Genomic DNA, 12,917 nt, shown 5'->3' with positions numbered 1-12,917 from the left:
AATGGTCGAGCCGCGTCCAGAGCTTGGCAACGCGATTAACCAATCGTCAGCTTCTGACGAACAAGAGACAGGAGGGAGGGAAAGCTATTAGCCAATCCAAGGAAATAATCTTATCGGCGCTGTGAATGATGAAACCAATGCAATTTACGCCGGCTGCGGCGTGGGCGGGGACTACGGTTGATTGGCAAAGCGTTCTCCTATCGCAGAGGCTATTACTCCGTGAGTCTCCCGACTGAGGGGAGGAGCCGAACGAGCCGGGGTAGTCCCCGAGAGGCCGCCTCTTTGACCTTCGAGGGTCCGGAGGATTCGGGGAGGTGGCCGGAGGCAGTTCCCAAGGACAGGTCTTAGCGTTCCCGCCGAGCAGTTGACGCTGCCAGGCTCGACCTGGCGGCCACGGGCTGGCAGCCAAATTCCCTGCGTCTGTGCTCGGGACGCGAGTGTTCGGCCGGGACGTGCAGCTCCAGAGCCCGCGCTGGCAACCTTGACCACCTTGGTCGGCTGTTTCCCCCTGAGGGAAATGTGGCAGTGCTGCCAGCCTTGGTCTCTGGCTGGGAAAGTCCTACCAACAGGGAGGGGTGCCCACGAGTTCCTTTCTGCCGCTCTTCTATTAATAGTTTGAGATTTTCCTTCCCGGTTCCTTGCAGAGAGGCCTGGTCCTCAAGGACCTTCGGGATCTGGGCGCGGCGTCCCTTCTCAGCTTCCTCCTGTTCGCACCGGACCAGATCTTGCTGTCGACAGCTGGCTGGTACCCAAAGTGCCTCTTCGTCAGGCTGTTCCTTCCCCGTTAGAGTTCTTCCTCCCCAGAACCCTTCTCCATCTGTTGACCTTCAAGATCCAGAGCGAATGCCACTTCATCCATGAAGCCTTCCCATTCTGGTCAAAATGTCTCTTTCCTGTGCTTCTGTATTTTAACGAAGTTAGAAAATGCCTTTGTGGTTAAGAACCTAGCTCCAGGACTAGACTATCTAGGTTTAGATTCTGGCTGCCGCTTACGAACTTGGGCAGGTTTAGTCAAGTTATTTTAACCTCTCTGTGGAGGTTCCTGCTCTGTGGAAGTAACAGTATTTTCCTCAGGGTTGTTGTGAGGATTTTGTGAGTTAATAAGTATACAAAGTGGTTAGTTGCATATTAGAAGCACTCTCTAAATGTCAGCTATTGTTGTTATTGCGTATCTGCCACACTCTTCGTAGATAGCAAACATTTTTTTTTTTTAACTTTTAGGTTCAGGGGTACATGTACAGGTTTGTTTTATAGGTAAATTGCGATTCATGAGGGGGTTGATGTACAAATTATTTTGTCACCCAGATATTAAGTATAGTACTTGGCAGGTTTTTTTTTCTGATCCTCTCCCTCCTCCCACCCTCTACCCGCAAGTAGGTCTGTTGTTCTCTTCTTTGTGTCCATGTGTTCTCAATGTTTAGCTCCCATTTATAAGGCAGAACATGCGATATTTCGTTTTCTCTTTCGAATTAGTTCACTTAGGATAATACCCGCCACCTCCATCCATGTTGCTACAAAAGACATGATCTCTTTCTTTTTTGTGGCTGCATAGTATTCTGTGGTGTATATGTACCATATTTTCTTTATCCAGTCTGCTGGTAATGGGCATTTAGGCTGATTCCACATCTTTACAATTGTGAATAGTGCTGCCATGAACATACATGTACATGTGTCTTTATGGTAGAACGATTTATATTCTTTTGGGTATAGACCCAATACTGGGATTAATGGGTCGAATGGTAATTCTGTTTTAAGTTCTTTGAGAAATCGCTATACTGCTTTCCACAGTTACTGAACTAATTTACGTTCCCACTAGCATTGTATAGGCATTCCCTTTTCTCCACAACCTCACCAGACTTTTTAATAATAGCCATTCTGACTAGTGTAAAATGGGTATCTCATTGTAGTTTTGATTTGCATTTCTCTAGTGATGCTGAGTATTTTATATGCTTGTTGGCCATGTAGCTTCTTCTGGCTAGGGACCTGTAAGTCTCCCTCCGTTTCTTGCATTTACTAAGCCTTCAACAAACGGTAGAAGAAAGAGTCAATTCTCGTGACGTTTCAGAAGGAAACAATATCACAGTGTCTGTTCATTGGATAATACTATAAATCTCAAAATGATTTTCATTCAGCTTAATAAACACAAGCAAAAGAACTTTGTGTAGCATCTGTCAACTTTTTGTGTCATCTACTTCTTTCAGAAACATTGCCTCTGGTTTTAAAGGTAACTGTCCACAGTGTTTCACTAATAACACTTTAAGCATTGCAAGTTCAACACTGAAGGTCAAATGACAATGAACTTTCAGTGTTTCCAAAAGCAGGGGCAACTGCTGAGAGGGGCCTTGTGGAATTTGATTTAAAAGTATGATATTGCGTTGGCCAGCAATATCATGGTCACTCCCTACGTCATTCCCTGGGAGGAAAACAACCCTAGGTTGCCTAAACACTGTTGGCTAAGACCAAATATTTATTAACATCCTAAGCAGCTCCATAATCAAGCCAATGCTGATAGGGACAAAGAAGGTGCCAGGTGCAGGTTTTCTCCATGTCCCCACAGTATTTGCTCTGAATTTTTAAAAAGGCAATTACTGGGGGAGAAGGAAGCCTATATATTAAGTGAGATCTAAGTCTCAAACTGCTTTCCTAGGGAGTGTGAGGTTCTTGGAGTTTAAGTGCAGTACCTTTCTGTCTTGAGCCCTGTGTGCTGCCTCTCTAATTTAATGCCAGTATTGAAATAAACAGAATGCCTTTCAGGTCAACGCTAATTTTAACACTTTGGCTTAGAATTGACTCAAGACTGTCTCCTTGCTGAATGGATAATTCAGCTGGATACTGCCCAAACAAGTAGGCAGCCAGAAAAAGTGAGTTCCCAGGGAAAGGGCAGTAAGGATCAGAAGAGAAAGAGGCAGATATTCTCACTGCCTCCTACCTTCCTTATGACCGTCTGTTCAGGAGTCCCCCTAGAATCTCCCTTCTGCCTTCCCCTGCTCCTTTCCCTGAAACCTTTTCTTCAAAAGAATTGGAAAAGAGGAACTGGGAACCCATATAGCAAGAGCATCACCTGGAATGAATTCCTTTAGAACGTACTGTCTTGGAAATCTGAAGCCTGCAGGCTGGACAGGCAAGAAGAGCAGTAGGCACTGCATGAACCTGTAAGCAAATCTACACGTGGTTGGTTTTTTGTTTTTTGGGTTTTTTTTGAGACAGAGTCTCACTCTGTTGCCTAGGCTGGAGTGCAGTGGCACTATCTCAGCTCACTGCAGACTCCCCCTCCAGGGCTCAGGTGATTGTCCCACCTCAGCCTCCCAAGTAGCTAGAACCACAGGCATGCACCAACATGCGCAGCTAATTGTAGAGACAGGGTTTCGCATATTGGCCATGCTAGTCTCAAACTCCTGGGCTCAAGCAATCAGCCTGCCTCGGTCTCCCAAAGTGCTGGGATTATAGGCATAAGCCACTGCACCTGGCCACACATGTTTATTTTACTCAGTCTTGCCCCTGAGTACCCAGAAGGTCCAAACTTAGGAACAAGTCAGGGGAGGGACAAGTTTATCATTCTTTGCACTGAAGCGCAAAGTGCTTTGGAATCGTCATATTTGGGTGTGTGCTGGCACTAAGGGTAGGATATTATTTGGAAGCTGAGTTATGTCCTGAGCAAATATTTCTTTAAAAACCAAAGCTGTATGAGGAGTTCTGTTCTAGTGTCACAGTGTGGCTAAACAGTATGCAATAAGTATAGGGCTCCTGAGGTGGTGCTGTCCTCCCACTGTGATGAGTTTACTCTTCTTTCTAAGGAAAGTGATTCTTGATCAACCTCTCCTCTCAAATTAACTGGCTTGTTTTCTGAGTGTGCCTTCATGGAAACATATCTCCTTCTCTTCCCTCAGTTCTCTTTCCCTCCCTTATGTATGACTCCTCCCCAAATCTGCACACATGGATTGAACCAAATGAGGGTATTTTTCTGCTTCCTCATAGAAGGGTACAGAGTGGACAGGGTCTAAGGTTAGTTCCTGAAGTGGGTACCCACGTATGCAGAACTTTATTTAAAGCTGCTGAAATCTTTGTATAGCAGATAGATCAGTAAGACTGAAAACTACTGATGGTTTTATCTACTTGTTGAATGTGATTAAGTTCCGTGGCACCATTTAGAAATTGTGCTGTATAGTTTTTGTACATTGCTTAAGAAGCAGTATAGCATAATGGTTAAACGCATGGCCTCTGGAACTAGATTTCCTCTGTATGCCTCAGTTTCCTCATCTGGGAATAATAATAGTTCTATCTCATCAGCTGCTATGAGGATTAAATGATTTAATGATATCATACAAAACTCTGAATTGTACTTGACACTTAGTACTCAGCTATTCACTGGGACCATCATTATCATTACAGATGTTGTTTACAAGCACTTGCCTTTGGGATTTGTTTAGCTTTTTTTTATTAAATTATAAGCAGCATAGCAGAACAATACATAGGCTTGGGCCTGGAATCAAATTCTAGCTTTGCCTCTTACTAGTTTTGAAACTTTGAGTAAATTACTTGATGTGTCTGAGTTTTAATATTCTTAACTGTAAATTATTTTTAAAAAGAATTTTGCTTTGTGTTGATATGCACACATTTAACACAGTTATAGAAAGTATTATTATTACTATTGTCATAGATATGATGAAATTAGTCCCTGGGTTGCTGTAGGGTGGTAGTGGTTAGGCAAACTCTCTTTGAAGTCTGTCTGATCTGGCCTCTTGCAGGGATGTACTCTGAAATATTTTTCAAATGGAAAAGAAAGCAGAGAACACAGTTTTCAAAATATCTAGAGCCCTCCAAGATGTCTGTAGTAATCTATAAAATCTCAAGACAATTTAAAGGTAAGACAACTTTATTAATAATTAATTAAAATGTAAATGTTAACAATAGCCCTCTGTATAGCTATATTATCTTTTTCAGAAGAATAGAAAATGTTTTAGAAACACTATTCTCTCCATATCCTGGGCAGCAGCCTTCTCCGAAGAAACGTAAAGAAGGAAATGGATTGCCTTAGCAAAAAACAAATGAAGACACTCCAAATAACAGAAGAATGGGAAGACTACAGACCTTGAAGTCAGAAGAAAATTTCCTCTTCTTGTCCTGTTTCTCCTTCAATGTGTCACCAGTACAGTCTCTTACTTCTAGGGCCATGTTCAGCTTTTTTCCCCTAAGTTGTAATGTCCTTCTTTTGGTTGGGTCATGTCCTAAAACCCTACTCTTTGGTACAAGATGAAGGCAGATGAAGAGATAATGAAGGAAACAAATTCAATGTGTTTGCTAAGAACGCAGTCTTCTAAATCATTCTTAAAGGGTTCTTTTAAAACAATGTAAAAGATTGTCGTTATCTTTACACAAAGCTAGTAGGAACCGTGAAGGGTATTAAAAACATTTCAACATTCAGCAGTAGAGGGCAGCACTGCCCTTCATTTGCAAAATGTTGCGCACTCTTGAGACGGAAAATAAAGGCAAACCTCCTGACCCCTGTGTCTGTGTATTTACTTTTACTATATACTTTAAAAAGTTGAGTATTTTTGTTATGGTTTAGGTGATTATGTAGAAAGAATGTCAGAGCCTGGATTGCCTGGAAGTGGTACACCAGGTAACTGGCAAAAAAACACGGAACGTTTGAGGTCCCTAACTCAGGATATGGGTTCTGTCTGGCAAAGATAAACAGTAGCTTGACCCTGGGTAATCAGATAGGGTTATTGTATGAACAGACTTAATGCTCCTGCACTTTCTGGATAGAAGTCAATCTACTGAAATAGCAGGATGTGGTTTTAAAAAATGTGTGTAACTCATATAGTCTTAGCCCTCATAACTACTTCTATTCTGCCTTTATTCTGTCGTGTTAGTGTTGCTCCCTGTTATACCTGGGTCAGGTCAGAACTGTCTCAAATAGAGTATGTGTATTATGACTTTGAAGAATGATGTCAGACATGATGGGTAAGGAATGTCTTTCATGGGACTACAGTTGACTAAACGGCCGTGTATAAATAATGAAATTGAAGCTTGTATGCTCTTCCTCATTCTGTCACAGTATGATTTGAGTTTTCCTAACCAGTAAATAGCAAGAAAAAATGATCTGTTATTTTGTACTGAAAGTTACTTGATGCTTTTGATCAGGATGACAGAATAATTCTAATTTTAGCAAATATAATAAAACTATGTAATCCTAGCATATTTGAATTCTGTTTAACCCTGAAAACGTTTTTGGCAGCAAATCTTCAGTGCCAATTTAAATAAATCCCACTAGGAATAAGCACTAGAAGACATTGAGTCTAGTTCCCAGCTCTGCCATGTGAAGTTGGGCAAATTACAACCTCTGAGCTTTCATTTCTTCATCGTTAAATGGAGATAATACCTCCTAGATTTATTAAAAGGGTCAACTTAGAAAATACAAATTAAAATGGTTTGAAAGTCATTTAAGTACCTAACAAATATTTCTATCACTGTAGCCCAAAGAGATTCCTGACTAGAAGGCTTTATGTCTCTTCTCCTTATTTGGTATCATTCTGTTGCCTGAGATTATTAATTAACTTTGATGCATACTTAATATTTTCTCCCAACTTGGTTGCTAGTTAGTTCCTTGAGAATTGAAACCATCAGTTGCACTTCTTGGTATCCTCCACAACAAGGTATCTGTACTCAAATATTTGATTAAAAACATAAACCACAAGATATAATTGACTCTTTTGTAAATTGTGGTAAAAAACATGTATTTACCATCTTAACCATTTTTAAGTATACTGTATATTAGTGTTTACTATATGCACATTGTTGTGCAACACATCTCTAGAACTTTTCATCCAGAATTCTTTTTTTTTTTTTTTTTTTTTTGAGACAGAGTCTTGCTCTGTCACACAGGCTGGAAGTGTCATGGCACCATCTTGACTCACTGCAACCCCTGCCTCCCAGGTTCAAGTGATTCTCCTGCCTCAGCCTCCCAAGTAGCTGGGATTACATGTTCCTGCCACCATGCCTGGAAAATTTTTGTATTTTTGATAGAACTAGGGTTTCACCATGTTGGCCAGGGCTGGCCTCAAACTCCAGACCTCAAGTAATCCACCTGCCTCAGCATCCCAAAGTGCTGGGATTACAGGCATGAGCAACTGTGCCTGGCCTAGCCATTTTCTCTAAGCCTGAAAATGGATGCCAGAAAAGAAGGTACCACTATAAAATGCTTTCATGAGTGATTTATGTCTAGCATACAATTAAACATTTATAAGAAGGAAATTATCCTGTTAAAATATAAACTCACTTGCCAATTATTTGATTTTCAGGATATCTGACTTTTGTTAATTATTGAAAATAAAATATTATTTCTAATCACTATTGCTATCACAATAGCATTTTTATTTGGCAGGTATATGTGAGACCTGGAGTATAGAGGGAAACTGTCCTAGAAAAGGACCGTGCATTGGCTGTAGAGAGTTCCGGAACTCTCACAATGGCAAGACTGTATTTAACTTTTGATATGTGCTTTTAAAAACAATGTACCTTTTCAAGCACAGATTTTCATCTGATGTCATGATTGTCAATTATGTCAAATTTGTTTGGTATATTAAAAAATTGGTTTTCTCCTTTGCTCAAAATAAATTCTAGATGATATAAGATTTAAATATTTTAAACAATATAGGGAAATAATATTTTTTAAACGTAGTGTTAGGGTAGAATAGACTTTTATAATCATAGCACAATCTCAGAAGCTATTAAGAAAATAATTGACTTTGCATGGCTATAGACACCATAAAGATGTGATAACATGGAAGAATATTTGCAACATGCTTATTAGTCACATCTATTATTTACTCAGAGCTTCATTGTATTGGTGGAAAAAAGAGGATATAAAGAAATCATTCAGAAAAGAATAAATACAAATAACACCAATAAACATACCCAAATCATCCTCATTATTAAATTGAAACCACACAGTTTATCAGTGTTTACCCATCAGATTGACAAACATTTTTTAAATGTTGAAAAAATAGTGTTGAGGGGAAAGAGCACTGATATGCACTATTGCATGGGAGACTGTCAATCAATAAAGCCTTTTCTTAGAGTGTATTTTGGTAATAACAGTCAAAATTAAAATGCACATGCCATTTGACCAGGCAATTTATCCTCTAGGAATCTACCTAAAGAAATTTATGCAAGTTTTTAAAGATAGGAATGGAGGCATACAGTTATGCACTGTAACTTTGCTTTAATAGAAAAAGAGTAAACACATGTATTATTTTTGTAACCTAAAAAAATCAAGTTTTTAGTGAAAAAAAAAAAATAGGTTTGAAGCAGGACAGTGGTCATGGAAGTCGGAATCCACTAAGGCATGTATAACAACACACCTGCTGATCAACAAAAACAAATAAAACTTTTAACATACAGGCTTGAGAGACACTTCACAGGAATAGAAAATTAATATAGTTTCTAACAATGATAATGAAGTAGAACAAAGAGGAAAAAGTAATTCTCCAAAGGACTATGTTTGTATGTATGTATGTAGTAACTTAAAACTTCAGATACTATGAGAAAGTATTCTTAAATAAAGAACAGTGTGGTGTGCTACAGTTTAGAGTTGGTCTGAAATCCGGGGAGCTATTGACGCTCCTTAGTTAATAAAATAGTGATTTTTAAAAATATGAATCCCCATTATCCGTAGCAAACAAACACAGGAACAGAAAACCAAATACCGCATGTTCTCATAAGTGGGGGCTGAATGATGAGAACACATGGATACATGGAGGGGAAACAACACACACTGGGGCCTGTCAGGGTGGAAGTAGGAGAGAGAGGGCATCAGGAAGAGTAGCTAATGGATGTTTGGCTGAATACCTAGGTGATGGGATGATCTATGCAGCAAATCACCATGGCACACGCTTACCTGTGTAACAAATGTGCACATCCGGCACATGTACTCCTGAACTTAAGAGTTGAAGAAAAAAAATGAATCCCACAATTCTGTATCCAAGGACCTAGAACAGCTCTTGACATCCAAGAGACAATAGATATTGGCTAAAGGAATGAATGAGGATATTTGCACCCGAGTTATTATTAGAATAGATGCAAAATTGCCTAATGATTATTACTTGGTCTGCAAAAAGTGTTTAACAGATACTAGTTCACTATTTACACGTGCCTAACACATCACAAGGGTTTATTTAAAAGAATTTACCTAGTGCTTATTATGCGCTGGGTACTGTTCTAAGGTCTTTACAAACACTAACTCATTCAAGTTGTTTAACTGAAGTAAGTGGTATAATTATTCCATTTAACAGATGAGGCAATTGAGGCAAAGAGCAATTAAGCAATTTGCCCAAGATGCCACAGCTAGACAACAGTGGGGATATGAACACAGGCTGGCTCCAGGGTTCATTCTCCACTGTGCCATATTGCATCCCACATGGTAAAAACTTACTGAATGTAAGAATGAATAAATTTTTTTTTTTTTCAAATTATGCTTTTACCCCACGGAGCTCAGAATATTTTATATCAAATCATGCCAAAAAATCATTCCCACAACTTCTCTTTGAGGTAGAGCATATTTCTAAAATCATGTTTTAGGGTATTATTGGTTTACCAGTTGTGTTTAAAAAGAACATGGGAGGTCATTGTTCCCATGATAAAGTCACTGTATTTGCTTTTTGATATCATATTAATTTCCATGACAACGGTTCCAAGTTCCAAACACAGAAACATCCTGCTCTAGAAATGGAAGAGGCATAGGACCTACAGAGAATTAAATAACAATGCCAAAATTATTTAAAGGGGTAAGGTTGTGTGTGTGTGTTTTAATCTTTTCTGTAACTAAAGCAATACATCTCCAACTTTTTCAATCAGGAATCTTTTTCTGCATGTAAGCTTTGTAGGCTTTTTTTGTTTGTTTGTTTTTGTTTGTTTGTTTGTTTAGATGGAGTCTCTCTTGCCAGGCTGGAGTGCAGTGGCGTGATCAAAGCTCATCACAGCCTCAAATTCCTAGGCAAAAGCAATCCTTCCACTTCATCCTCCCAAGTAGCTGGGATTACAAGCACAACCCACCCTGCTGGCTAGCTTTTGTTTTAACTTTAGTTTAACTCCATTCCATAACAATAGCAATGTTTCTTTTTTCATGATTTATTTATTCATTCATTCCATAAATATTTATTGACCATCTACTATGCACCAGCATTGCACTAGGTGCTAAGAATAACACGATGAACAAAAAGACAAAATCCCTTTCCTCATGGATTGTAACCTAATGGGGAAAACAGATAATAAGAGTATTGCACAAATGAAATACTAAGATTACTAAAATATAGCCATGTCTGAGTGCTACATATCTTAGTAATCTGGGATTAGTAATCTGAGATTACTAAAATACAGCCATGGTAAGTGCCACATATCTTCATGGAAAAAGTACATGAAAGCATAAAATAGAGGGAATTAATCTAGTTGAGACCAGTTCTTTCCCCGTCAGAATCTTCCCTCCAGCACGGACAGCATTTCCACTTTTAATTCCTACTCCAACAGTACCTCTTAGACCCTAAAGCTTGCAGACAAAGTTATGGAGTCCAAGATGGCAACAAATGTTTTCAAGAGAAAATGGCCCATTAAATAATATTTTTAATTTATTGTTTTGTCATTTTATTATCACTTCTAGCTTTTTTCCCAAATGACAAAAACATCACTTTAAAAATCTAATTTGTGTTTGTAAGATACAAGTACTTTTATCTTTGTGTTTCTGTTGGGAACTGTGAAGAATAAGACATTTCCTGTAAGAATAACATAGATCTTTATTAAGTTAAAGGAAGACACAAATATTAAGAGAAGGGAGAACCAGAAACATCTATTTGTGTTTATTATTCTTATTCGACATAGGACAAGAATCTCTAAAAATCAAAAGAAAAACATACTGGCACCACTCAACGAGGACAGCCCTGTCATTGGTAGTACGTGGACATCACCAAGTGACATGCAGCATCTCCTTCATGTGTGATGGGCATGGGGTTCAGACCTAAGCTCCAAGGTCTCCTCAGGAAGACCATCTTATTAAAAGAGCAGGTGATGGGCAGACACAGGTCAAGCTCCGAGTTGGGGCCTCTGGTTCCTGAAGGGAGGATTGGGCTGTGAGTGAGGCATGGAAAGCAGTGCAATGAGAACTAAAGGGTCCTTGAGCTCCATCAGGATCCCCCGGAAGGGAAGGTTATATATAGTCAGAGCCAAGAAACAATATTGGCAAAGCTCCAGAATGATAGATGGTTTGACAACCAACAGCTTAGAATGCCTTCGATGCCATATTCAGGACATGCTCCTGTTTAGGGCATGGGACCCTAAGATGAAGAACATCCTTGCTTAGCTGATGTAGAGGAAGAGCCTCTTTGTCTCCCTCCCTTCCCCACTCTGTATTTCCTTCTCTTTTCACTCCTTTGTTATGGCAAGTATGTATCATTTCCATGACACGTAGTTTCTTCTAGGAAACTTCCTTCGCCCTTGTACTGAGCTCACTTTTATTTAGATATTCTAATCAAAGATTGGTCCTCAGACCAGCAGCATAGTGCCACCCAGGTGCTTGTTAGAAATGCAAAATCTCAGGCCCCACTCTAGGCCTACTAAATCAAGATGTGCATTTTAAGATGATCCTCAGATTATTCCCAAGCACAATAAATTAAGAAACATCATTTTACCCCCATGAGCTTCCTGGACTGTAAAATGGACAATGTCGCTCCTAATCCACCCAGCTCACAGCTTTCAAGGGAAGATGCTCTGAGATTTAAAAAAAACTATTTTTTTAAAAAAGAAAGCATTTTCAAAAGATAAAAGTGCAATATAATTATTAAATATCAAATGTATTTGCACCTGAACAATTTGACTTATTCAAGCTTTTTTTTAGAATAAACAATTAAAGATTAATCAATGACTATTTGTTTCCATAATTGATTATATTAAATATTTTCTTGAAATGTTCTACAGTTCTGCTTTATTTTATTTAATGTTTAGATCAACGATTCTCAATCCTTGCTACAGATTAGAATTTTCTAAATTTTTCTGAAAATCCAAAGCCTGAGCCCTACTCCCAAAAGATACTGATTCAGTGGGTCTGCACACAGCCTGGATTTGCATAAGTTTTAAGTTTCTCAAGTGAATCTAACATACTGCCAGAGTTGAAAACCATTGATAGAGATGAGTCATGAAATGAGCAGAGTTAGATCCCTTGTGTAATAAGCAAACACAGAAATGCTAAAGAGCTAAAAATGGCTTGAAAAAGATGGCTTGATCTTTGCCACTGACCCTGCAAGTCTACCTCCAGCAATCTATCCTGCCAAAATATGTGTACAAGGATGTAAGTGCCTGAAGGCTGGTTGCAACATTGTTTGTAATAACAAACATAATGGAAACAATTTTAATGTCCACCAATTAGTAAGTAATTAATTACATAAGTAGGGCACATCCATATGATACAATACTGCACTGTTAAAATTAATGAGGCAGACCTATTTGTACTGCTGTGGAAACATCTCCAAGATATATGTTATTAAGTAAAACAAAACAGTTACATAACAATATGTGATATATGATCTCATTTATGTAAAAGCTATGTGCATATATACATGCACATATATGTAAATATCTAGAAAGATTGCTGAAGGACATGCACCAAATTGTTGACAGTGGTTACATCTGGGAATAGGAATGGGAGGGAAAGGGATGGGACGTTTTGCTATGTAAACCTCTAAACATTTTACAACAAAAACACATTCATGCACTACTTGCGTAACTATTCAAAACATATTCCTGGACTGTTGGCTGTCATACCATCTATAATACTAGATAATAAACTATTTAAACTATTATTTTAATATAACAATTTTGAATGAATAATTTTATAATAAATAATATAGTGGCTGCCAAAAAAAAAAAAAGCA

The 12,917-nt window shown here is 38.7% G+C and overlaps 1 long non-coding RNA gene across 2 annotated transcripts; it reads left to right on the top strand.

Moving 5' to 3' along the window:
* The first annotated feature begins 247 nt into the window (after positions 1–247).
* LOC105708143 (uncharacterized) lies at positions 248–5,503 on the top strand. 2 transcript variants are annotated; one of them, XR_010341699.1, is made up of 4 exons: positions 248–3,152; positions 3,888–4,002; positions 4,746–4,862; positions 4,942–5,503. It is a non-coding gene; the product is annotated as an uncharacterized LOC105708143 (long non-coding RNA). The 2 variants fall into 2 exon arrangements; XR_001105245.2 differs by lacking the exon at positions 3,888–4,002.
* Positions 5,504–12,917: the final 7,414 nt, after the last annotated feature.

The sequence above is a fragment of the Aotus nancymaae genome, unplaced genomic scaffold, assembly GCF_030222135.1.
Source record: "Aotus nancymaae isolate 86718 unplaced genomic scaffold, 86718_ANA_hifiasm-v0.15.2.pri h1tg000010l, whole genome shotgun sequence".
In the NCBI taxonomy this organism is placed as follows: Eukaryota; Metazoa; Chordata; class Mammalia; order Primates; family Aotidae; genus Aotus; species Aotus nancymaae.
The sequence above is the reverse complement of the archived record's forward strand: the minus strand, read 5'-3'. Positions and strand labels throughout refer to the sequence as shown.